We start from the raw sequence: 26064 nt of genomic DNA, 5'->3' as shown, positions 1-26064 counted from the left end.
AAAAAGCAAATAACCCAATCCACAAATGGGCAGAAGACCTAAATAGACATTTCTCCAAAGAAGACATACAGATGGCCAACAAACACATGAAAAGATGCTCAACATCACTCATCATCAGAGAAATGCAAGTCAAAGCCACAATGAGGTATCACCTCACACCAATCAGAATGGCCATCATCACAAAGTCTGGAAACAACAAATGTTGGAGAGGGTGTGGAGAAAAGGGAACTCTCCTGCACTGTTGGTGGGAATGTAAGTTGGTACAGCCACTATGGAAAACAATTTGGAGGTTCCTTAAAAAACTACAAATAGAACTACCATATGATCCAGTAATCCCACTCCTGGGCATATACCCAAAGAAAACCATAATCCCAAAAGAAACTTGTACCATAATGTTTATTGCAGCACTCTTTACAATAGCCAGGACATGGAAGCAACCTAAATGCCCATCAACAAATGAATGGACACAGAAGATGTGGCATATATATACAATGGAATATTACTCAGCTATAAAAAGGGATGAGATGGAGCTATATGTAATGAGGTGGATAGAACTACAATCTGTCATACAGAGTGAAGTAAGTCAGAAAGAGAAAGACAAATATTGTATGCTAACTCACATATACGGAATCTAAAAATGGTACTGATGAACTCAGTGACAAGAACAAGGAAGCAGATACAGAGAATGGACTGGAGAACTCGAGGTATGGGAGGGGGCGGGGGGTGAAGGGGAAACTGAGACGAAGCGAGAGAGTAGCACAGACATATATATACTACCAACTGTAAAATAGTCAGTGGGAAGTTGTTGTATAACAAAGGGAGTCCAACTCGAGGATGGAAGATGCCTTAGAGGACTGGGGCAGGGAGGGTGGGGGGGAATCGAGGGGGGGGGGCGTCAAGGAAGGGAGGGAATATGGGGATATGTGTATAAAAACAGTTGATTGAACCTGGTGTACCCCCAAAAAAATAAAATAAAATAATAAAAAAAAAAAAAAAAAAAGAATCTACCTGCCAATGCAGGGGACACAGGTTCGATACCTGGGCCAGGAAGATCCCACATGCCGTTAGCAACTATGTCCGTGCACCACAACCACTAAGCCTGCACTCTAGAGCCCGCGAGCCACAATGACTAAGCCTGCATGCCACAACTACTGAAGCCCATGTGCCTAGAGCCCGTGCTCTGCAACAAGAGAAGCCACCACAATGAGAAGCCTGTGCACCACGAGAAAGAGTAATCCCCACTCACTGCAACTAGAGAAAGCCCCTGTGCAGCAATGAAGATCCGGTGCAACCAAAAATAAGTTAATTAATTTAAAAAAATTTTTAAATCATTATGAGAAAAATATGTAAAATCTATGTTTATAGTTAAATAAAGAGATCTAAAATAATTATTCTTCAGAATATAATGAATGATATGAAATATGAATACAGGATGGTATTACTTGAATGCATCCTAGTTAAAAGAATTAACTGACTTCTCATGACTAAAAACAATGCATACATATTTCTTCCTTTCCATTTCTCAGTAAAAGTCCCCATCACTTCACAATTGTATCTCTTATTGCAAAGTTTACAAATACTCAAGCCACAAAGTTACCACACAGTTTAACATTACAATCCTAGGGATATTTCTATTGATTCATATATTTGGCCTTAAAGGTTACCTTTTTAACAAATAATCTCGAATATACTTTTAATAATATACCCACGTCAACTGAATTTATTCCTAATAACAATAAAATATTAGAATCTCAGTTTAACTTGAGCTTTTCTTTAAAAATCACAAATTCACATATGCTCACATGCAAATAAAAATTAACGTTCTACCTGACTAATAGTGAGTCAAGACCCAGTTGTTTTTCCCTAGTTTAAAAAAAAAGAGGAAGATATGTTACAAAAGAAAGACATGCATTAATAACTCATATTTTCACTTCAATGTAGCTGAAGTATCTTTTGGGGATAACAAACACACTAAACTATGTCTCAGATGCTGAACAACAACAAAACTATATTCGCAAATATTATTGCAATTGCTATAGAATAAGTCAGAGCTTCAGAATGTATTTTGCAGAAGCCTAAAATTTGAAAAAGCAGCTCCACAGTGGTAACAGGGAGATGTATTTTGTTTGTGCCTACCTCAATATTTATTAATTATAAGGCTTAACTTATAAAAAAGAAACACACTGAGAGACTCTGCAAATGTTGAAAACATAAGATTAACTGGATAAAAAGGTAATTTGTCTCCCTAACTAAATTTATATTTATACATAAATTATTTACCACACTTTTGTGCCACAAAACATACTTAAGAACTGAAATCTCATTACACATGCATCAAAGAAGGACAACGCAGATCCAGAATCTCTGAGTCATTCATTCACAGGAAATTTTGCAGACATACATGGAAATGCATGTCCCATGGAACTCACATTCAGAATGAGATGTAAAATAAAGAAAAAACCTAACATGTGGTGTGATTAGACAGTGAAAATAAAGGATTCTCAGATTTGAAATATAAAGCCTCAGGAGCAAATTAAAAGTTGAACCAAATACTGTTTATTTAAATTTTGAGTTTTCCTCCCTCTACACTTAGACTTCCACATCTCCATTGACTACAATAATCTAAACTATTTCAAAGTCAAAGAATTAACAATTCGCACTCTTAATTATGGTTCTGCCTTGTTTTGTGATTGAGAAGTACGGGTATAAATGATATAAGGCTATTACCTATATAGAGATAGATACTACTAAACAGTAATGGAAGAGACAGGAAAATATAAGTTCAAATGATGAACAGAAATCTGTAACAAGTAATTTATATGAATCATGTACATTAACTCTATATACTGTTTTCTTTGTTTTTTTTTTTTTTTGGTTTTAGACATTGCTAAATGAATGTATTTTCACTGTAATAAATTTAAACCATACAGAAGGTTTTATTGAGAATCCTCCATTCTTCTGCTGCCAAATCAGACCCCCTTTAACCCTAAAGGTAACCACTACTATTAGTATGGTGTTTCTAGTCCTTTTTTCCATGCATTTCTCATACACACACACACATCTACACATACAACACATACACAGTTTATCATTTTTACTGAAATGATGGGAACAGTAATACTGAGCTATTAATCTGAGGCTTGCTTTCTACAGTGTATGTTAATGACCTTTCTTTATCAATATAAATAGATCAACAAATACTTTTTAACAACTATGTATTACTTTATGTCCACTTCTGTACTAGCGGTCACCTAAATTAATGCCAATTTTTCATTATTTTAAGCAATGCTGCAATTATATATACAAAACTATGCTTACATTTGAGTGGTATTAATAACATAAACACTTAGAACATAAAGTATATGCATATATTAACTGTGAACTAGAACAGCGAACTTCTTCCAAGAAAACATTTATCAATATCTACTTCTACCAACAATTAATAACATCCTTTCTATACTTATTAAATCTATGCTAAACCTAACAAAGATACTATCTTTACATCTAGATTGTAAATTTCTATTGTAGGAACAGGTTAAAGGTATGATATGTCTTTTTTCCTACAAATAGAACTTAAAGCCTTGCCTTTCTGTTTTGCAAAATATTTTCAAATGTTAGCACTTACATGGCAGTTAATCAATGGAAACATTTGTAAAATCAGTAGTTGGACTCCTGTTATTTCAAAATAAACCATCTCATTGCTAAACCAATTACAATATTTATATTTTGTAATTATTTGCCAAAGAACAGGGGCTGGATGGTTGAGTAAATGCTTGAGTTGACAGAGTATCAAAACAGACAATATGTAGGTTATTATTCTTTTCTTACTAATAAAAACAAAACATGTAGTTAACAGAATCTGCAGGGCATGTTATATTAGGAAAATCTCTGACAACACAATGTCATATGATTAAGAGAATGCTTTTTTTACACATTATTTCTACAAATGTCAGAACATATCCTGCTTCCCCCCTCCTTTTTTAGACACTAATTGACTAAAGGAAATGGTTTCTGACAAGTGCTATAAATAATGCAAGGCGTTATCAAACTAGCAAAGGCACAATAGAACTCTGGTGAACTCCTCTAGGCCCAAACACATTTCCCCATGTGGTAATTTCTCCTGAGGCTGGGACTCCTCTTGCCCTGGAGTGGAGCGTTCTCCTGAAGTGGCATGCCCTTCCAGTCGAAAGAACCGAGACAGGTATGTACTTTGTATGATTTTGCCAATGGACATATCTCCTGTTAGAAAATAAAAGTCTCCTCTCACTTTGCCCTCCTCAAACTCTTTCTTGGCTATTAAAAAGCAGTTCACAGAATAAAGAAGAACCTGAAACTGAATTTTCAAGACTTAAGATGGCTGGTTGGCAAAATGTGGGCATTTTTAATGCTTTTATTCTCTTTTTGACAATGTGCTTTTACCATGTTTACAGAATATAAACAAAGTCACACTTCTCAGGAGATAAGAGCAAGATTCTATTCCTAGGATTTTGTACTTTACAAAAGAGTATAGGTACTGAACACACTATGAACAAACTAATATGGCAACTTGAAGTCTGGTTCGTTTGCTAAACATAAAAAAGAAAGAACATCCCTTTCTTAAGTATTGTAATTGCCCATAAGGTTCTGGAAAAGCTGTAACACATGAAGAAATCTGAAAAGCCGACTACACCCTTCTAATGAGACAGTGATTACAGCTCTATGTGTTTCCATCAGCATCATATGCACTTAAAAAGCAATGACCGGCTTTCCATAGCAAATCACAATGCATCAGTAGCTGGCTAATAAACTCCAATAACCACCAACAGTTTATTAACAGCAACACTTTTTGTTCTGGGAAATTAGAGATTCAGAAAGATTCTTGAACTATTTGAATCGGTCACGTGGGGGTGACTGTTAAAAATACATATTCCTGGGACCTACCCCAGACCTACTGAGGATAAAGACCAGTAATCTACATTTTAAGCAAACTCCCCAGACTATCCTTCATTTCATTAAATTTTGGCAATGCTAATCAACTAAAGCTAAAATACTACTTCCACCAGAGATTGTTTACTGTATTTCTACCCAATAATTTCCCAGAATATCTGCCCTGAAAAGATGGCTTATTTGAGATTTGGTGATGTGCTTTTTGATTATATTCTATGAACTACTTTAGAAAATCAACGAACATGTAAAATGTTATGCAAAGTTCTGGCATATCCTTTTTTTAAAATATTATTCAAAATCAGGCACCATACATGCCCCTCCACATCACTCTAGGATACTACTCATCATATATACCACCATCATGTCTCAAACCACTTATGTTTCAGTCCCACTCAACAGTCCACTCCAAGTTAGCATGCAAAAGCTACTTAGTCTGTTAAAAAAAAAAAAATCCCCACAGTATATCAGAAAGAATACAATGAATAAAGTCAAAGAATAATCACTTGGCAATCTTAAAACTTCCCATATCTTCTTGTCATTTAAATGTCAAATATGTGTGTCTGTGTCTGTGTGTGTGTGTAAACAAACATATTCATGCACGCACATATATATAAAATAAATACTTTAGACACAGTGATATTTAGGCTCCTTATTTCTTACTTATAAGAATAATTTACAAACAAATTATTTTGCAAAAAGTTGAAAAAACAAGCACCTATTCAGTCACTACAATATGATAAAATAAATTGTTGATAATATAGATAAAATATGAAATAAGGATTAATGTATGTATGGGAGTATAGATATGCATGTATGTTTGCATCTTTTGTCTGTGTGTATCCAAAGAATAAAGAAAAACTTTGCATAGGAATTAGCCAAATCATGTTCTTCATACAGAACTAAAACCTAGCTTTTCATTTAAATTCAAGTAAAACCTTGTATTAAAGTTAATGGGGGAAAAAAGACAAATAATGCTTTAATCTTCTTCCAATAAGAACCCCTTTATTTTGGGAAAAATTACAAACTATGCTTCTTCATTAATAACCCTTGAAGAGATTAACTTTTTGAGAAGTTGGCTTGTGCTACATTTCTTTTGATTTATATATACAATCTGCAAGGTGTTCATCTTGTTCTTTAATAAAAAGTTTCTACTAGAGGAGCCACTTTAAAAAATTTACTTTTCCCCCAGAACTCATACATTGTTATTATTCAACAATAGCAAATAATATATGATATACTGGTATACAATTTACTTTCATCTGAATTCTGCCATTTGTTCCTCATTACTCTTTGAGATGGTTACATTATCTTGCCCATTTTTCAACAAATAAATTAAGGCTTGCACGGTTATGTGACTGACTCACCAAAGTCTCCTGAGCTAATTAAATGGAAGAATCAGGACCCAAAATCAGGTCTTCTGATTCCAAATTTAAAATTTCATTCACAACACATGCTGGCAATTTAACACCAAACTTTGTAGAAATGACAATGACCTTAAATACAATAGAAGCCAAAAAACAGAGAGATTCAGTATAGAGTGGGGTATGGTACAGTGCCACGACTACACCCCTTGTGGTTTGCTCCGAGAGGTAAGTGAAGGAGAAACCACTGTGTATAGATCCTGAAGGAGATAAGATGGCCCCTCCACAGAGCTGAGAGATGGGTGTTCTTGTCCTTGTATGTCCATGGGGTATATATTGGACACTAATAACGTACACTTAGAAATGTGTGAATTATACACTATCAGTTTCTTCATGGGATTGTTAATTAGTTTTAATCTAGTAATTAATATATTACAGGGTTCTAAATACTCAGTAACTGATTTAAAGATTAATTGTGGAGGAAGAGGTCTTTTGAGCATAATTTTATTTGTCTGCTTTCTGAGCAAGAAGAGCCTACATTTTCTTCAGAGCTTTCAAGTAGCTTAAAATCTATCAGCAGAGACCTTCTATATAAAGAAAAAGGAAGGCTGCTCTGAAAGCATACAACTGAATATATGCTAAGCAAGTATGCTTACAGGAAGACTGATCTATATCTGCCACTAAAACCATGTTTGAAAAGCAGTGAAGGAGATGGAATAATTGTCTGAAACATTTCTAAGCCATGTAGAGGTAGATAAATTTTTTGACAGTTGTTAAAACCGTAGAAAAGTTTACTAGAGAGAAAGCACTGAGGGTTTGAAATGGTATAAGTGATATTTTTCTCTTACATATAACAAACCTGTTCTCTAGTATATTAGCTTCCTGACGGCACAAAAAAAAAAATGGTAAATATTAAGTTGCTTTCTAATAAGAAAACCTAAAGTCAAAACAATCAAAAACATGGCAACCTCAGTTCCATTGCCTCAAAACTATCTCCTTTGACAAAAACTGCAGGTGTTACTCCTCTAACAGTGCTCTTTATTTTTTTAGTTCTCTTTGTTTCATTTCTACTATCCTGGGAAAAAATTTTTTTTTCCTTTAAAGGAACCCAAATACATCTAACACACACAATAACCTTATTAAACAAATAAATGTATTCATTAAAGACAAACAATACACAGATAAAACAGCAGACACGCATTGATTCCATTAGCAGTTTACTGATGGCCCTTTACATGCAGCCTAGACACAGGGGGAACACATGGATCCAGCTGTGACGAATCCACTGCTTAATCAGGGGACATAAAACGAACACACAAGTAACTGCACAAAAGAAGGAAAGCGGGACGCACACAGCAGAGGTAACGATAAAGCCTGGTGACTAAAAGAGACAGAGGTCGGGGTGGTTTCTTGATGGATAAGACTTCTAAAATGGGCCTGGAAGGATGGGTTGCATTTAGTTGGAGACAATAAGGAATGGCACTCCAGACTGCAGGAACACAGAGACAAAGGCAAGGACAGGCGAATGCACAGCACATGAACCCTGGGGGAACTGGTTTGTGTGGAGCACCGGCCCATGCAATGGGCTGGCAGCAGGGAAAGCTGGAATTTGGGGCTGGCGCCAAATCAGTAAGGGCCTTGAAGGCCAGACTGAAGAATTCAGCCTTGACTTCATAATTAATTGGAATTTATCCATTCCAAGACTTCACTCAAGGGCAGAGTCAGAATATTTAACTAAACACCCTAAGGGCTAAGAATAAGACTGTGTATGGGAAATGAAGAAATCTTAATAAATAAACTTGGATTTTTCTACTTCCTAAAGTTTTGCTTTGGTTTCCAAAAAGCTGAGAGAGAAATTTAGTTCTCAATTTCATCTCAAGTACTTGTTTCATCTGTTTTCCTTCTAAGTGATTTCTTATGTCTTTTTTTCACAGTCCTATTTTATATGTGCTTACTGTTGCAAGCCAACTAACATCTTTTTTGATGGAGTATACATCATACATAAATAAAATTATACTAACATTTGTCCTGGTACCAGGTAAGGTTGTAGATGCAACATTTAAAGTTTCAGAAGAGAAAAAAATTAGAATTCGCCCATCAAGTAAAGATTGTTCCTCTATAAATATTTCAATAAAAGATGGCCACATCGAATTAGGATACCCAGTTAGTATAGTTGGCAATTATTCTAAAATCTACAACTGTTGGGTTCAGCACCCTATCTTCTTACCTAACTGTCCAGTTTGACCTTCCCTGTGAATCAGTGTTTCTATTATGATGCCAAAATGACCTTCTGAAACTTACAAGGCTTCCAAGGCTGCAGATATTTTCAGCTGTATCAGCCCTGGCTGTCACAGCATTCTGCATGATATTGAGTGGCAAAACTGGAGCCTCCTGTACTAGCCTGACCTTTTAAACTCTACAATATTTTGCTGCCACTCAAAATTGAGTTTTCTCTTTCTGTGTTACCTTGTAATGCTACTTCTCTTGCTTATTTGTAAAGCAGTAATTGTAAGCATAAAATGGCACTTTTCTTACACGAAAATAGAATACTTATACACAGTAAACCTAACATTGACAGAGGCTTTAAAATAAATATTTACTGACATCTACAAATAATACTTTTTTAATTACTGAAAAGATTATTTGAATTCTGTGGCAACAAGAACTATAATAATATGTAATTATTTCTGCAATGGCCAATTTGAAATTTGAGAGATGTCTAAATTTTATAATTGCACTTTTATAATTGCATCTGTTTATGTTAACTATTATGTATTCAATGCCTAGCACAGTGCCTAGACTATAAAAGAACCCAAATTAACATTTAAGTGAATGTTGCAGAATCTGCATGTTTAATTACACTTCATTTATCATAGAACTATTGAACTGAAACATAGGTGCTAATTTTCTCGCCAAAAAATCAGCACATTAGCATAGAATATTTATCTTTTAAAAACATGTCTGAGAATTCTTGGTACAGGAAGGGAAAACACTTTTCAAATCCGTTAATGTCAGGTCATTTACAAACAGAAAACCCTTACGGTCTGAAAAGGATAAGGTTTAGTAATAGAAGTCAATTCATTAAGATACAGTTAAGATTCTTAGTAACAGTATCTATCAACTGATCTCAAACCTTAATAACTATTAGAAATTAACATAAATTTAGCTTACACATGTATATTAGAATATCTTTTGTCTCTGGCATATGTATTTTCACAAGTCCTACTTGTAATCACTGCAAAGAACCACAAAATGATATTAAATATAATATTTCAGAGCAAACTTCTACACTAACCTTATTGGTGAATGCATCCATTATTTTCATATTTTTACTTTGTTCCATTTTCAGCTATAACTTATGGACTACTTCATAGTCCTTTATGGAATATACATGAACATATGGATATAACATACATATCACACACACAGACATGCTCTAATTACTCTGCTGGGGGTTGGGGGAAAGTGAGAAAAGTTCATCAGAAATCTCCAAGTGGATGTCAGTTCTCAACTGACATGTTTGATTATCTTCACGTTGGCAACAGAGTTCTACTTTTTAATGATGAGAGAAATGAAATGAATTACCCTAATGCCTTCAATAATGTAGCTGAATAAATTATAAGAGCATCTGCAACACTCTTCTACGGGCTCAAGATACTTCTTAAAATGTGCCCCTTAAAGCCATCCAATGGAGCAATTGGCAGAATGCTATGTCATTCAGAAGTGACACCAGAAACTTCACAGGTGGTAATGATTTTGAGTCTAAAAGTAGATTTTGCTGATCTTGGCGAGTACTGGGGCAGAGGGTATTAGGTGTGTGTAGAACGAACACCGAGCAAACCACACCGGCAGATTAGGCCATTCGATACTGGCCTCCTTTCCAAGCCAGGGAAACTTCAAAGTCCACTCCCTCGTCTCTGCTGTTTTATGGCCACATTGCTTCAAAACCCGCCTTTCACATCTGGCCTCCTCCATTAAGTCTTTCTAGAACGGACCCGGACTTGGCCTCAAGTCTACATTGCTGTGAGTGTTTGTGGACTTAAGTTGTGCCATCCTGATGGAAACAAACAGGCAGATAAACAAACAGCAAAACTAGGCTGAGAGCTCAGCACTCACAGAACCCTGCCACAGGACCCTTGAGCAAATTACCTGACCTTAACCTTGCTGAGCCACCATTTCCTCACCTGTGAACCAGAGACAGGGCCAGCAATGCATGCATCTCAGGGCGCTGTGTTAAGAACTACGTGTGGTCACACAAATAAAAGGATAAGTGCCTACCAAGTAAGACGCTATAAAAATAATTATTATGATCGCTGATGGTCTGGTGTTTTTTTAGTTCTTGTTTTGTTTTCATTATTTCACAATGAATGGACCTTTTCCTTTGGGTCATAAGCTCCAGAAAAGCAGAACCTATATCTCCAATTTCTCTTGAAAACTTCAGCCAAAAAATCTTATCATGAAGCTTTTTATGCAGTGGCTTTCAATAAATGTTCATGATTGCAAATGAAGAATGGCAAGTAATAAAATAGAAATTCTTACTTTTCTAACCTAGAATGCAGAATAAATCCTGAAAACAAGGAACAAACACTTCACAGCTGAATGGGGTCTTATGGAACATGCACAGTTGCACTTTCACCATTTGAAAGTTTGGAAGCTAGCCTACAAAATACAGCTTTATTTCCTGCACACAAAGAAACACTGGAGGAAAAAGAGCCTGGTGTGCATATCTAAAACCTTTTGTCACTAAAGCTAAATACAGTACACCTCTCTCTTTTATGGATTTTTCTTTTCTGTTAACACAAAAGTTGCAGCCTCTGAAACCTGACTGTCAATACTGAGCGTTTTCATCTCCTAATCAGGGAGTTAGTATGAAGAAGCTTCGGATGAACTATACGTCCCCATCTTTCTACAAAAGTGCCAACATCTGAAATAAATTAATCTCTCCTGTCTGGTCTAGAATGATCCTACATTTGGGTCATGCTTATTTATCAAATACTTAAACAGAAAGATAAATAGCTTAAGTATTGAATCATGTAATTTTAACAAATTATGATCTGATTTTTGTCTTTTTTCCAATACACGAAGTACATAAAGAGTTAATGTGTCTACTGGATGGTTTTAGGCAAATTCCACACTCTGCCCACAAGCAGCCTATTCTTGGCTCCTCCGTGCCCACTTTGTTTTGCCCGTACATTACTTGTGAATATTTCCATCACTACACTGAAAATTACTCTGAGAACAGGGCATATCTTACTCACTTCTTTATCCTCTGGTAGGTAGATAAAGCATCAGAGGTGGCACACGGACAACTATACTCAATAAATATTTCCTAATAAGAGTGCTTTCCTTCGAGGCCAAAAGCAATGGCATACAATTCTTCCATGTTCCTTCTCTAAACAATATATAATTTTATTTGGTGTAGGTTCAAAATAGCTGTATGAAGAGAGGAATTTTTTAGCAAGTGACAAGCTCCAAGAGAACCAGTCTTCAATTAATAGTTTATCTTTTTAAAGTCATAAGCTATGCCACACAGTGACACAGAGTGCATACAGACTGGTGTGTGAAAATGATGCAAAATGAAAGCATGAGATGACCAGATGAGGATGATAGATACATTCAGCATGTACGCTGGAGCTCTGCCTATCATTTCTTGGTGAAAATTTTATGGCACCATGCTATTGGTGTGAATGTACATTTTCTTCACAAAGTTTCCTCTGAGAGGGTCCCAGGTGGCCCAAATGCAATGTTATAATGGGTCACACTGCTGCATGCCCTTACCATATCTGCTAAAGACAGGTTCTGTTTTGCTTTGTTTTTTAATAAACCTAAGAAGCAAAGATTACAAACAGCTGTCAAACTCGATGCCATTTGTAATCCAATGTCAAAGCAAAAGAGTGAAATGTATTTGCCAACCTTTTAAATTAAACATATACCTTCTTGAGTCATGTCAATTCTATGTCTGAAGTTTTAGAATGACTGTCTCATAACTATACCACATTCATTCTCAGCAGAATCATAAAGGGGAAACAGAATACTGGCTTTGAAGAGAGGAAAGACCTAGCCTCAATTCATTTTGGCTGCTCACCAGGCTGTGTGAATTTAGGCAAGTAGGTTAACCTCTCTGAGTCTCAGTTCCTCATCTCTATCAAGAGGATGGTGGTTCCTGCGACACAAGCCTGTTCCCTAACGTGTAGCACTATGACCAGGTTCTTTTCTGGAAAGAATGTCTCAGGTAGAGAAGATGCTCAAATATGACGGCTGGCCTCATTCCGTTCGTACTGTTCATGCTGTTTCCCTCCATTTTCTGAAAAGACTGCCTAATCTTCAGCCAACATCAGGCACCAGCTCCTCCGCAGAGCACACCCTTACCATTCAGTTCCACAAAGACTTCCTTCTTTGAATTTCCTCCTTGGACACTCAATTGTATGGTGCCAATACTGATTGTGCTGTTAACTTTTTGTCTTTCTCCCCAACTCAATTTCCGGTCAAAGAAGAATAGAGACTATGTAATTCTCCTTTGGAACCTCCTCTCCTGACCTACTACAATCCTTTACTTCTAATAGGCACCTGAGAGTTGTTTGTTAATTGACTGTTTAGCAGAACACAAAGAATGAACTGATTTCCCTATACTGCCTTATTGTTAACACAGGAAAATAACGTGTTAAGTGAAAAGACCTCAGCACATAGTAAACTTTAATCCATTACTGAGAAACATACACAATAATCTCTTCCGATATTAACTACTCCCAAAACAATATTTACTTTTAAAATCCAGTGCTCAAAATATATTTCTCTGCAAGTCATTTCCCATGTGCAATTTTCAGTAAATGTGGTCCCCCAGAAAGCATTATGCAGAATTCCATTTGAAGTACATGTTTTTCAATAGCCTCAATTATAGTTTGGATATTTCAAATTAATTTTGGGAAAGGTCCTACAACACCTCAGAGAGACTCTACCTACACCTGGGTTAAAGATGTGCTTGTATTCCCTGTTGCTCACTTCCATACACTCATCAAACCTCTCCAAGTCTTCTGGATAAGATATTTAAGACCAATTCCCTTATGTGAATGCCACGAAGTTGACAATGCAGCTTTCGAGCAATGAAAGTTTCTAGCAATGAAATTCAAAATAGTTTGGAGTAAATTTGTCTAGTTAAGCTTAGCCCAGTGAATAGAGAAAGCAAAGAAGAATTTCTAGTTTTAATACTATTTAATCTTAGTTACTTTAAAATGAACATTTTCTAAGCATTATCTACGATTCAACAAAAACAGATTTTTACCGTATCTGTATAGCACAAGGCTAAGGAAAAGCAGAAGATATGGGGGGGGAAAGTCTAATAATAGAAAAAGGCATGTTCTAAGTGTGGTTTTCACATGATACTAAAAGGCATATAAACAAAAGGCGAAATAAAACACTGTTAATATTAAATTTTCTCTAGCTCTACATAAACATGCTACATTTAAAGACATAAACAGTGCAATTTTAAAATTATTTTCTGCAGATATAGACCATCTAAATAAAGTGGTAAATATTTATAAATAGAATCTTTTTTCTTGAAAATTGTCTTGATTTCGGGAGAATGTCTCTGATTATATTAAATACAGTCATTGTTCTGACATGCTCTGCTTAAACTCTCTTAAACCATTTACTTGTAAGTGCCTTATGTAAAAAGGCCTACAAGTACTCCTGCAAAGCTTCCTATCCTATCTGAAATATAACTATCCTCACAACTCCAGGTAACTGTTAACTCAATGCAACTGCTTATTTATTCCCATATGTAAATCACTGTGTTTATAAAAGTGTCTGATTATTAAGGATCTTTACTTCCAGGAAAAAGAATATCACGGTTACACTGATACCTGCCCTAAAATAGCAAGGTCTGAGAAGTATACATGTCAGCCACATTGTGCACATTGCAAACTTGTTTTATCATGTATCTATCTGCCACGTGGTTTATCACTGAGGCTCGTTTACACCAATGTTGTGCATGAACTTTAACAGGGGACCAGAACTGCCTAGCCATCAATGAGACATTTCCTAGCAAACAACAACATACCCCTAAAGATGAAATTACGCTTACTTTAGAATTACCAGTTTGGAATAAAGAACTTAACATTCTGTAGTTCATCGGATCCTATCTTTTAAGAGAGCTTGACGCAGAAATGGACGGTTTTAAGACTTTAACAGATATCTTCCACTTGACCAAGTTACAGTCCCTGATAAAATATAATTTTGAGTGTTCTTCTCTGATATTTTAAACTATAGTTCTTTATATTAAAAGAGCACAAGGAGCAATGTGATGAACAGGGATAACATTAACAATTAAAGTTTTAAAAATTCTGGACGAAAAGCTTTAATAATTCTTACTGTATTTTTTAGATGATTTTTAATACCTCCGATCGTCTTTAACATCCACGTCTAATCAGCTGCTGCATCCCGTGCACCCGAAGCTTGTCGCTTTTTCCCCAGCACACAGGTCCCTTTCATTCCCTTGTCCCTGTCCTTTTCTAGTCCCTCATCTCTATCCTACAACCTCCACTTCATCCTATGTATATCCCATTCTTCCTCTAAAAAATATCACTAAAACACAACTCCTGCACAGTTACTTGCCAAAGCAAATGTCTTGTAATGTTCCCACTGTGAATCAAACTTACTACTGGTCCTCAGTGCTCTCCAAAGTGGAGCTCCAATCTCCCTTTCCCACCGGACTCCTCATTTCTTCTACCCAATTAACTGCCCCTCCCCAGGCCTTTTCTCTCTCCCCTCTTACTTTTTTCCATTCTTCTACGGTCTCCTCAAATGCTGTAGGAAGTGTTACTCTTCTGGATTATTCCAAATGTTCACAGTCTCAATCTCCTATCCGTACCCAATACAAGTATTTTTTACATTTTGTTTTTATTCTTTCACATACAAGCATGGGTTCTAGAGCTGGACGACCGTGGTTCAACTCCTTGTTGTGCCACTTAGTAGTTAAGAAACCATGGGCAATTAACTTTGTGCCTCAATTTCCCCATCTATGAAACCAAGATATTAAGAGTACACATCTCACAGGGTTGTTCTGAGGAATACATGAATTAATTAATAAACTTTGCCCTGGCACGAAGAAAGTAGTTCAAGATGTTAGCAATTATTGTTAAAGCTATTATCCTCACCATTCTTTATATATGATTGCAAGCAAGTCAAAAAAGTTGGTTAAAAATATGCACATTGGAATAAAGAAAAAACAGATCTCACAACTCTGCAAATGACAAAAAGTGTTTTCTAGTCAGGCTAGTCATCTTTAAGATAAAAGTCCTAAGGGATATTTTACAGCTGTCAGAAAGATGAAATGAGATATTTTGTAAAGAAATGTATAGCAAGTGGCACTTCTATTAATAACTATTATTTACATGTTTATAATTTCACAGAGGTAGAAATTAAACAACAGAAGGAGTGAATGGTTTTTCCCAGTCCACGTACCTTGTCACATCTAGTGTGGTAAAATAAAACCTATACATTGTGAGACTTTTGTGCCCCATCCCCCAAAGTCTATTACTCCTTTCAAGATATAGACAAAATGCACTAAATATATAAAGATACAACAATTTTTTAATGATAATAATAACATCAATATCACTTCTTATTTTTACAAAGTGTTCCACTTTTCAAAACATGTTACCCCCAGATGAGGTCAGTTTTTGTTGTTCTACCTGCACTGCAACAAACATTGGACATTCAAAACAAATTGAGATATAGTGTTTATAGAAACTGATGTATCCTTTCATAGCATGGGTTTTTGAAACTAAAATTTAGTAAACAGAAATATCGATGAGGGAGTCTTTGGTTAGAGAATACTGAGTGGCAAACTCACCTAATGGCTCAGAGCTTCTTTTTTCAACCTCCCCCCACAGCAGGCCATCTGCCGTCCTATTATATCTGTGGCCTGTGGCCTAACCTGACTATCACCACCTGCCCCAGACTATCTTTCTACTAGGATAAGAGCTAGCCATCCATGTATAGAGTGCTAAAAGGTCATCGTAAAAGTAATTCTTTTCTTGTAATCAGATAAGACAGAAACAAATAAAATGTTAACCTATCATTATTACCATCACCAACAATGCTGATAAACAGAATGCTGGATTCTTGATTAGATTACATTTCTCAGATACAATAAGCTGCGTGGGTCTGTAAGGTCTAATACTAAGTTAAGTTCAGAAAGTATTTTTAATGATGTTCTAAATATGAATATGAACTGCTTAATGCCTTATTCGGCATTCTTGTTATTTAACTTGCTTTTGACGTGTTTTGACTATTAAACTGTAAAGTCTTTCACTGTTTAGATTTCCTCACACTCCCACTGTATATACTATTGTTACCATACTTTTTTTGAATCTTCTGAAAGAGTCTATTCAGTCATAACCATTGTAGACAAATGTTAGTATGCAGGGACTCTGAGGACAGTAAGTATACACAATGTTACCACATCTTTCACAACTATGTACTTAAAATATTTATGAATTATTTTTAAAAACCCACAAAATTGTATTCACAATTGTGACACTTCTACCAGTGCCTGAAATCAGCTATATCTTGTTTTTATTTCTTCACTTTTCTTCTACTCTCTCAGCATGACATTAAATTGTATACTCTGGCTGTCTCTGATTAAAATCTCCTTGCTAATATATATTTCTTTCATTGCTGTTCATTATCTATTATACATTTCCTTTCCCAAAATGAAATCACTGGTTTTTGGTATATTTAGTTATTACTTCCACTGCTTAACATATAGATTTTTCAGCAAACGACCTTGTAATTATTTACTGTTAACCTAGCTTTCTCTTGAACAAATTTTCTACACCCACCATTTACCCCAGTTATCCACTTTGGTTTCTGATGCATTTGTAACTATTTGGTGGTTTCAAAAACTGATATTTTATGGCATTCAACAGTAATACTAATGACAAAGTTATCAAAATTTTAGTATAGAACATTTGGAAATCTGCATATTTCTACCAGCAAAATGAACTAAGGAAATGAACTAGAACATGTATGAAAATCATGTCTGGTTGTTAAAGATATACATATGAAAAATATAGAAATATCACTGAATAGATATAATTAATGATGATATTTTTATAATGTTGAAAAATAAAGAATACGTTTTGTTTTCCACTACTTATGCATTAGAACTGTTCCCCTTATTACATGGATTGGTCAGAGCTACATTAAGATGTACCTTTCTTTATCTCAACTTCCACACCATGTTACCTAGCCACTACTTATGAAATATCACTTTCTACTTTATCGTTATTTTCAAAACTCTTATTTCCCCTACCAGACTGCCACCTCTTTGAGAACAAGGTATATCTTGATTAAGTCTGGTAGATCTCACTAAGCCTAGCTTGCTTTGCTGTTTTTGCTACAATATGTATTTTCCTATGAATCAACCTTACCAAATAAAATATCTCAAATCAGCATGTAATGTTTCAACATGATTAAACATGTTCCCACGATCCTAGAATCTTGTTAGCTCTTTAAAACAAATTTATTCTTAAGCGCTCCCCAACTATTTTAAAAGTGGAAATACAGCAAAAATCCAGTGACAAGATAAATTTTTTTTTTGAGAATCCTTTGGAGGAAGAAATATCACCATTTTGTGAATTCAGCTAAAGAGGGACTGGAATGGAGTTAATATTTACATGGACATCAGCCTTTGGATTATGTAGTATTTACCACAATCCTTTTTAATAATATCACGTTACTTAATATCTAGATGATCTGAATACATTGGTATTGCCTTGGGAAAAGTTTTATTTTCATATATACACTCACACACAAATTGTATCCACACTTAATGGGGCTATGTACCTTATTAGCTATTATTCACTTCTCTGGGTATATAAAAGATACACCTCTCAATTTCTTAAAACAACGTCCAAGGAGATGGCAGTTTTTCTTTTGGAGCATATACACTACTTGAAGCATGGCACTTATTTCAGAATCACCTTCACCTTTTTAAAATAACTGATCTCAGTGGAAAAATAATTTTCCACTCTATCCAATATGGCTACATTGCAACTTGAGATTAATATATCCTGAACTCTTTTAACAAAGGATCATCACTGAAACCTAGAGTAAGATCTCAAAAACCCTGGGAAAAGTAACGAATACATAATGCCTAAAACCCAAACATGAATCCTTCAAAGACTTTTCATTTTTATGGACATGACAAGCAGAAGTGATAAGACGCCTCTGAGAAAACATGAATATTTATCTGAAAGAGATGTAATGAAATCATTAAAAGACTAATAATAACATGTAGAAAACTATAACCTCATATTTGCTAAGCGTCTTTTCAAGGATATAGCTGCAATGCTTATGTAAATGTATATTTTTATAATACAAAAACACTACATAAACCCCAAGTTCCCTCAACTCTAAAAATACAGAGTATGTCTAGAGACTTTTAGTGCCCTATGTCAATAGCTCTTCTTGAATCCTCTGCTTTGCAATCAATAATTCTCCAACCATTAGTGAATCTGCTCCATGACTCATCAGAAACGATCTACAAAGTTAATGGGATCATTGTTCCCCGCAGGCTCCACATGTGCATTGACACTAATGGCAGTTATGCCTCCTGCAGTGGGAGACAGATTCAAGATGGCACCAAGCCGGGAGGCAACTCTTCTGAAATTGTCCATAAAATCTGCTCCCTTCCCCCACCAAAGAAGAACCCACTGCATTCAGCCTGTCTTGTATCTTCGGCATCCTTCAAGAAAATAAATGCAAGCACGTATTCTTATATGGATAGAAAAGAACTACATTTTTTTTTTTCAGTTTAACACTCACTGTGCGATTCAAAACGTACTTCAGTTATGAAAATATCTGAAAGGAATGTTTCCAGGACCTATGCCATTGTGCTTTGTTTACCAGTCAGATGCTTTCTCAAGAATGTGTTCAAATCATAAAGACAATGTCTCCATGTATAAGAAATTCTTCAAAGCCCAGAACATTACCACAGAAGTGTATTCTTACCTTTCCTAACGTTCAAAGCAATGCCCTCTTCCCTACAGGTGAAGATCCATGAATTCATTATTTGATTAACATACACTCAGGAGTTTGTCTGGATTTATGTGGTGTTTTTATTTTCTAAGGAAGGAAAGTCACAGCAAAGGAAAATATATATTAAGCATTTAAAGATAATTGCTATTTACTGAAAATTCTATTTTAAAATAAATTTTAGTGACTTGTTTGTTTGGTAACTTCAGGACAATGATAACTAGAGTGTGTCTAAAATGTTCCTAAGTAGCAATCATACTCTATTCTGGCCTTTGAGAGGTGTTAAGACTCATCCCCTAATTATAAGCCTTTTCTCTGTTATTACTACCTCACCATTAAATCTCTAAACTAAATAGTAGTTTTGAGGAAATAAAAATAGACGTTAGGTGGTATGTTTTCTCAACTTTTGGTTACAATGGATAAGAAAGATGAGGTATTCCTATGTATAAGAAACTTCTTCAGTTGTAAAAACATATGTCCATTTTATTGTGTTTTGACCAGCAAACGCTTTTTAGGCTTTCAACCAGAATACTGCTTTCTTGCTTTATTCTAGAACAGCCCTGCCCAACAGAAATACAATGCAAGCCACACTTGTTATTTTAAGTTTTCTAGTAGCCATATTTTTTAAAAAGTGAAAAGAAACAGGTGAAATTAATCTAACAATATATTCTACCAAAACCAATATATCCAAAATATTATCACTGCAACATATGATCAATATAAAAAATATCTTCAGGTGTTTTACATTCTTTCCTTTGCACAAACTGTTCAAAACCCAGTATGTGTTTTACACTGAGGAAACCTCAATTCGGATAACCACATTTCAAGTGCTGAACAGTCACATGTGGCCAGTGGCTACTGGACTGGACAGCACGTTCTAGACTCCAAAAATATGAAGCTTTTTGGCCTTTTAAAAGGCCACACACTTTAAAATCTCCCTATGTAACATCCTCTGTGATTTGTACTGCTGTTAGGATTTTAATTGAGCCAAACACTTAAGTGAATCTATTTCACTTCCTTCGTGTGTGCTCCGCTGACCTTCGTATGTACTGTCCACCCTGATGCCTTAGAGTATAAGCAACTGCAATCACCTATTCTTTTCAGCTTCTTCTAAGCAAGATCTGAGATATTCTCTAATCTCTGTGTCTTCTATCACCAAGCAGAAAGCCAGAGGTGCAGCAAGGCTATTCTCTCTCTGTTTCCATAAGTAGATATATCAAATACAGGCCTAACGTATGGCGACGGTGATAAATGCAAGGGCTATTTTTTTTTTTTTTTGCTTGCAGTAAAGATAGGACATTTTATATAACAAAGTAACGCACTATTCCTCCATCAGAAAAATGATTTTACTCTTCCCCCTCCCCCCAGGAGAAACCTTGGGATAGTCTGTTCTTGTTCTGGAACAGGACCCAGTGTTTCATTTCATAGGAATTCTGTGCCCAGAGGAAGAACAGAATGTTGGAATCAAAATTTAATGAATTCAACTTGGAGTCTAAGTTTGCCCCAAATGTGGAAATGTAAACACAAGCAATAATATCTCAAACCATAAAACACTCTGGATTCTCTGTTGGCATGGCTGCATAGTGTATCACACACGATGTGTCTGCACACAAATTTGTTCTTAGTTACATGAGGAAAAAAAATTAAACTAGGCACATGTGAGGTTTTCTGAGTCTCTAAGTAATAATAAAACCCGATTATTACGTCTTTAGTGACACTGTAATTACAGACAAATGGATGAACAGGTTTTCTGGTGCTGACCCAACCTGTTCCTTACAACACAAAAGGCAACTTTTATGAGGAACCACCCCCCATTAGACAAATAAAACTAAAAGCTATGTCTACCTTTTGAAAGAAGGCCTAACAACACACTAGTAATCCAAAAAAATTTGCCCGCATGCAAATAAACAACACTGATTAAAATCAGAATGCTGGAGGTTTCCTAAAAAACAGTTTTGAGCTGTAATTGTCACCAACTTTAAGAAAGCAAAGATACAAGTGACAACAATGTGTTTTCACAGGCTACAAAGTAACTTTATTGTGTCTCCTGCTATAGCACCATATCTAAGACATTCTAAGTACTGAACCAAGTATTCCTAGGATGAATTTTACAGTCCTTGAACGTTCATTTTAACTTGTCTCAGTGATAATATTTTATCTCAACAACAAGACAGGGAGAAATACCAACGCTCTCAGGAACCCAAAGAGATAACATGGAGTGGATCACTTCTGCTGGTATAGAATAGTTATGTACTAAATACTCTCTGTGTATAAACAGACACTGTGTTCAAACCCAGGAGGGAGGAACACCGTGTCCACTGGTGTAGGATTTCAAAGCACATTGCAGAGGGCCTGCAACTCCAAAAGCATTAATTATGACTTCTCTCTCAGCGTATTAATTTAAGAAATTCCTCCGAGTATAGCGGAGTTTACCATCCATCTGCTTTCGCTTTGTGCCAGGGCTGGTGGGCTACACAAAGTAAAGGCAGTGACAATAACCTTTCCGGCAGCTTCTTACTCAATCTAAATCCTAGAGAAGCACACTCCACGGAAATACACCACAGAATCCTACTAGCCGCATATTCTCCCGGCCCGGGAGAGATTTAAGAACACAATTACTCCTGCAGCTCCACCACTCTAGTTGGAAAGTGCTGCGAGAGAGGCAAGCGTAAGCTCCACCATATACCTGCTCGTGTTACAGGCTCTGGAATCAAAGTATTCTCACATGACACATTACTACCAATAACAGATTCCGGCTCCGTTTAAAAAAAAAGGGGGGGGGGGCGCGCTACATATTTGTCCTGCTTTTGTCTAAAAAACCAAAACCCAAGTGCTAACTACTTTTCATTCTTTTCAACCTTTCATGAGAGCGATTCAATCAGCTCACTGCGGCTCCACCCAGAGAGCGTCTATACTTACTTTTCTTACAGTTTTTGAGTGACGCACTACAAAACGATGGAGGGGGTGTGGGGGGGGCAGAGCCCTCTCATGCAGGGCTTCTTCCGCCCTGTAAACTTGGCAAAAGGCAAACTGGACTGAAATACAGCACTCTCCATATAAGGAAGCCCAGCTAAACATGTCATGCGTAATTTATGGGTCGCAGGCAGAGAATTAACCTTTGCGTGCACATATTTGGCCCAGATGAAAACCGGGCTGGATGGCAGCCCCCGGGGCAGGGATGCGGGATCTCTTGGGAGAAACCGTGGCTCCCATCGGATGGGCTCGCATCTCCCCCCGACAAAGGTCGTTAAGTTGTAAGTACACTTCCACGCACCTGCTTCTTTTATTCCACCCCCCCCACCCCCACCCCCACCCGCTTGCTTTCTTTCTCTTTCTTCCTTTTAGGCTGCCAAGTGGGAAGCTGGCAGCGCTGAGTGTCCGCAGAGCCCAGGGAAGGGCTGCTCGGAGCTGGGCTGCAGCTGCCACCTCCCGCTCTCCCTCCAGCTCGAGATGGTGTGCGATAGGGCACCATCCAGCGCGGCGAGCCGGCCCGAGCCTCCTCGCACTTCCTCCTCCAGCCATGGACAGCCCCGAACGCGTACGAACAATGCAGGGCAGCACAGCAGCGCGGGCAAACTGTGAAAATGGAAACTTACCTCTCACATTTTTTTCTCAGAGGCAGCCCGACTGCCGAGCGAGTGCCCAAGGCATTGTGGGAGTCATGATTCCAAGAGGCCCGCGATTGAAAATTGAACTTGTCAGTTCCCGGTCACGGGAGCATGGTGAGCGCCACAACTCATTCAGCTGCAGTGGAAAGGCTGTTGCATGTCGCTGTGCAGCCTCTTATCGCCGAGCTCTGGTTTCCGCTGCTGCTGCGCGGCCCCTCCCCCGCCGGCCCAGCCCCACCAGGAAGCCCGGGGCGGACTCGTCGAGCCCCGGAACGCACGCGGCGGCGACCGAACTGCTCTGCGACTTGCCGCCGCCCTCCGGCTCTGCCCCCCGCCCGCCGCCCCGTCGCCCCTCAACCAAACAGAGTCCGCCGGGGGTGGTCGGTGCCGCTCGCCGATCGGCGCGGGGAGCGAAAGGAAACCCGAGCCGGCGCCGGCGAGGTGCATCCCCGCCGCCTCCCGGTGGTATCTTCCATCTCATACGTTCAACATTATAACCTCCGAGCTGTCGCGCAGACGGGACGCACCCCTGCTACTTTCTGCTCCTTCCGACTGGCTGGGCAGACAGATAGGTTCGTCTTTGAAAGAGGCCCGTGGATGGGACTTGGGCAGGCAGCCGGCAAGGTTAGACTGAAGGTGAGTGTCAAGATCAGGATAAAACAGCAGGAGCTGGTGGAGCTGCCGCCTTAAAATGCAGCACACGGCTTTTGAACCTGGATGGCCCGCAGGCGGGAGAAACATCCGCAAGACGGCCAGTGTGTATCTTTCTCAAGTAACCGGGTGTCCACGGTTTTGGAATTCCTTGGTAAAACTTATTGTCACACAAGCACGAACGCTCACATACCAGCTTCCCATCCACTTTGTAAATAATATTTGGAATGTAAAATCCCCTTCTTTCCCAACTCTGCATCATACGATTTGTTGAAAGCAGAGCCTCCTCTTTCAACATAAAATATTCATTTTCTGAAATACTGCAGTCGTCCAAGGTAAAGTCATATTATTGCTGGAACAAAGGAAATCACAGCCCCAAATCTTAATTCATTGTTATATAAGATGTAACTTGCCTTCACTTTGAATGGAAAGAATCCTGGACTATCGTGATGAGGTCAAGTTTTAGAGATTTGGGGGCAGAATTTCCTCTGGATTTAGGGAGTAACTTGTGCAATGGTGGTTCTAACTAAAAACACCTTTTCCATGTTTTGGACACAAGTTAGGACCAAATGCTAGCTACTGTGCGATGTTCTTCCTACAAGTTGGGTTAGGTTGTGTTAAACAGGGTGGGGACAGCTCAAGGAGGAGAAGGAAAAAACATCATGAAAGGTGCTAAAGTACAAAAATAATTCTAGAGGCATTAGTAACAGACTTGAGTTCTCAACGCTTGGCTAGATCCACAAAACACTGAGTTAATATTATGCACTGTGCCCTTCCAGAACAAAAAAATACATTAATTAGATGGTGCCACTTCTCAGTGTTAATCTTTAAAAAGTACCCAAGTGCACACACAGTGGAAGCAAATTTAAAAGGAAACCGACACTTTCTCAGAGAACAGGGATGGGCATTCTCTATCTGCCAATTAGTAGCTACCCCAAGCTATGAGGACTTATTTTCTTCTAATTCAGCATTCATTTCAACAACTACATCAAGTGCCTGCTATGCCAGCGATTCGAGAATGGGTAACACAGAGTTCCTACCCTCCAGGATAATACCTCTACTAGGGAAGAGAGTAAGGAAGAGACAAATAAACCAATTGATTTTGCCTGAAGGATAAATGCTAAAATGATGGAGGCAACCCAAGATGGGCCTGAGTAGAGTCAGGAAGGCTTCCTGGAGGAGTTATTTTAATGGGTGCCTTGAAAGGTGTGTAGAAATAAGCAAGATGGAAAGGGAATTGAGTCCAGGTCCAGTGGAGAAAAGAGCCTGGCAAATACAATGGACTTGCCAATCTTTCTGTTAGAAGTGAGAGCTGGATACTTGTAGGGGACTGGCAGCAAATGAGCTAAAAGTAGGTCTGTGTTAATCCAAGGAGTCTCAACTTTACTCTGAAAACTGATGATCTAGATGAGTTTACACAGCAAGGAGATAGGTGGAATTTGGACTTGTATTTCAGAAAGATCCAGTGGCAGCAGCTTGGAGGGTGAATGGGAGTGTGGAGTGGAGGCCGATGGAAGAAGGGTGAATGGGTGTGGACAGACTGGAAAAATGACTCATGCAGGGAATGAGGAAGGGAGGAGCCTTGGGAGACTCCCAAGTCCCTGGCTTAGCCTACTGCATTGTTTGCTACTTGCTTTTTAACTTCTCCAGTTTGCCTCCATTCTCCATGACGACAGACCCTGACTTTTGAGCTGGGCCACCTATGCATGTTCTAACAGGTGGGTGCCCTCACTGGCTTCCATGTGCCTCTTCTCAGAATGTCCAGTGAACCTCTAAGGGCTAATCCTGGTTGTAGAAACTTATTTTCAATTGTCCTCAGACCCTTGTAGACTTCCAAGTTAGAGCTTTGGAGGTTGGTTTTTTGTGTGTGGGGGGGGAGGGGGTTAGAAAATTCGCAGCATGGTAAAAAAACAAGACTTTGAACCTGTGTATGGTGCAAGAGGGGAAATTATTTTTCCACTTCAGCTCTGGAGGAGGGGGGACGTTCTGGGAACAAAAGAGAAATTGAAACTGAGACAAATCTTCTGCTCCACTGAACAGAATACAAAGAAATACAAGAAAGACCCTTGAATGTTAGGAACAGTAGAATAAACATCCTAGTAAATGACAAAGAAGAAGGGAAAAATGTTATTTCACATTACATACAGGAAAAAGGGATGGCTAAGAAAACTCATACAAAACAATGGTCAAGCTAGGACTCCAAAGTGAGTCAAAATAAATTATGATATAAAACTTCATGCCCACTGGTTTAGCTTAATTTATTATCATTGATAATACTATAACATAAATAATGGCATTTAACATTTTGAAGCACTGTAGCAAACACCAGATCATATGTTAAAAATATTAAATCATGGTGCCAGCTTTCAACTACCAGTGGCATTCTAACCACATTTCAAATTGTGGAAATTATTAAAAAATCATTATAGTAATAAAAAGTAAATAGTTCCCCATTTAGATAACCAGTCATATTCCCTCAG

General features: G+C 37.6%; 1 protein-coding gene across 16 annotated transcripts in view; it reads right to left on the bottom strand.

Moving 5' to 3' along the window:
* MBNL1 (muscleblind like splicing regulator 1) overlaps positions 1 to 23093 on the bottom strand; it is a 174548-nt gene extending 151455 nt beyond the window's left edge. For 2 of the 16 annotated variants that reach the window (XM_057738625.1, XM_057738634.1), the window contains exon 1: positions 22922 to 23087. The gene's annotated coding sequence lies outside the window, so the exon portion shown is untranslated. Of the gene's footprint in view, positions 1 to 16137; positions 16182 to 22921 lie in introns of those variants that run through there. The other 14 variants (XM_057738627.1, XM_057738638.1, XM_057738628.1 and 11 more) reach the window with 11 other exon arrangements.
* Positions 23094 to 26064: the final 2971 nt, after the last annotated feature.

Source organism: Hippopotamus amphibius, chromosome 6 (genome assembly GCF_030028045.1).
Source record: "Hippopotamus amphibius kiboko isolate mHipAmp2 chromosome 6, mHipAmp2.hap2, whole genome shotgun sequence".
Classification (NCBI taxonomy): Eukaryota; Metazoa; Chordata; class Mammalia; order Artiodactyla; family Hippopotamidae; genus Hippopotamus; species Hippopotamus amphibius.
Note: the sequence above shows the minus strand (reverse complement) of the source record. Positions and strands in the feature narration are given on the sequence as shown.